The 2,073-nt window shown below is 42.3% G+C and overlaps 1 non-coding gene across 1 annotated transcript; it reads right to left on the bottom strand.

Annotated features, from left to right (window-relative positions):
* Window positions 1-1,083: 1,083 nt before the first annotated feature.
* Window positions 1,084-1,155, bottom strand: trnad-guc (transfer RNA aspartic acid (anticodon GUC)). The gene has a single exon. It is a non-coding gene; the product is annotated as a tRNA-Asp (tRNA).
* Between the last annotated feature and the right edge of the window lie 918 nt (window positions 1,156-2,073).

Below are 2,073 nucleotides of genomic sequence, written 5' to 3' on the forward strand. Positions count from 1 at the left end.
ATCTTGAAAATATAACGCTTGCAACAAACATCCATGCATAGTGTGTTACTGCGAATGAAAATACGCGGGTCACAATTTATGATCCAAGTGTATAATGGTAAATAATTAAATAAATAAAACCGCAGGCTTTCACATCGAGTGCACCCCAATAACGTTTCATTGAAATGTCCATGTTATGTACGCCGGGCACTGATGGATGCAGGCCTAGCGATCTCTATAACAATGCCAAGCAAAGAATGTCACTGATTTACCAAAGCGGTCAGTTTTCGGGGATCCTGCGGCAGCTGGGAGAAGAAGAATCGGGCAGGTTTCAGAATCGGCGAGCGCTCGGATAAAAGGCACCGATTTCCCAGCCGCGCTTTTCTTTTCGGAACCAGCAGAAGTGCCCTCCGCACCATCCTCGGCGCTAGGACACGCCGGCCACTTTATTACCCTAAAACAGGGAGCATACACCGATCTTCAAAGCCAAACTTACCTTGCCGATTTTCGCTTAACTGCTTCTCAAACTCATCGAAATCGGACATTTTTCAGTCCGTACTAAAGACGTATTGCAAAATAAGCAGAGGTCCAACAGTAGGCCTTTGAATGGGCTACAGGCTGCATTGGGTTCTGCTGCTTTTTCTTCCGAGTCGCCTGCCCCTCCTCCCCCGAAGTCATCGGCTCTTCCTCGGTTGTATCACACACAGGTTCGGAAACATTCGATGCGCATTACCGTCCCCTCCTGCACTGGAGGGTTAAGGACAACGTGATTATATCGAACCAAAATTGAAATGTGCAAGTTGACTTTCCTAGTTATACGTCTTCATTTTTATTCTGGGTTTAACAACCATGAGTTTATGACGTATTTTACATGATTAGTTGGCGACTGGACCTTATTGTTTATATCTCTTATTAAGGATCCATCCATCCATACATCAATTATCAAAACCACACACTTACAATCCGAGTCTAGTTTCATATGCTGCGCTGCTGAGCGACCCGCAGAATATTATGCATGAGTACAAGTCACAAGCCCCGTTTCCACTAACACGGGGCCGGTTCTAGCTTGGTGCCTTTTGAGACCGAGGCAAAAAGATGCAGACTCTCCCCGTCGGGGAATCGAACCCCGGTCTCCCGCGTGACAGGCGGGGATACTCACCACTATACTAACGAGGAGATGTACGCGCACTACTTTTACATCTTCAAGATAAACAGCGGATGACTACTAACATTTGCGAGTAATCAATGACTGAGCTTCATGTCATGACCATGGTGCTCAAGAGAAGAAAAAATACATAATGTACGTCCACTGATACCAGAACAACCATATAGCTTTATACTAAGACGATGATTAAACGGAAAATTCCTTTACAAAACACTGCCACAAAATCATAGTTTCGCAATATTACATCGTGCAACGGGACACAGTGTAAGTACGTGAAGTCGGTAATTAAATCAAGAAAAAAAAGTGAGAGGAAAAGAATACTTTTCTATTATCATATTTTTCTAACTGGCCAAACTGAGTCATATTTTGATTATACACACTAACAGAAAAACAGTGCAAATCTCCGGTAGTCCGTTTCACTTGCGCTCCGCTATGGGGCAGTAACAAGCAGAGCTTAAGTGTGGAAGGAAAAAAAAAACACAGGACAGCATCAATCCCAACTTCACAAACGCCGGAGATCGAGATGCTGTAAGCATGACAATTAACATCTTTATCCAAGGGAACAGCTGCAAGACACAGATGCCGCGCCTAACAAAGGTAGGATCGATTCCGAAGTTCAGGCATTTACAGACGCGGACTCTTCTGGAGTTGATTTTTTTCGGGAGATACGCATCAACTTCAAAAGTATGAACCGCATTATATCTATATCTGTTATGACGTTGTAGCTATTGATACTGATGCATCACAAAAATAATTTAAATGTTTTTTCATTCTGACATATGTTCGTTCGGACGAGGATTTTATTATATGAGATAAGTTTTAAATGAAAACTTTTTTTAATCTATATGATTAATTCTCGAATCTAAGCCAGACTTCACATAAATCATTCATTCATAAATATAATGGAACATACAACATCCAGGTATCCA

Source organism: Brienomyrus brachyistius, unplaced genomic scaffold (genome assembly GCF_023856365.1).
Source record: "Brienomyrus brachyistius isolate T26 unplaced genomic scaffold, BBRACH_0.4 scaffold280, whole genome shotgun sequence".
In the NCBI taxonomy this organism is placed as follows: Eukaryota; Metazoa; Chordata; class Actinopteri; order Osteoglossiformes; family Mormyridae; genus Brienomyrus; species Brienomyrus brachyistius.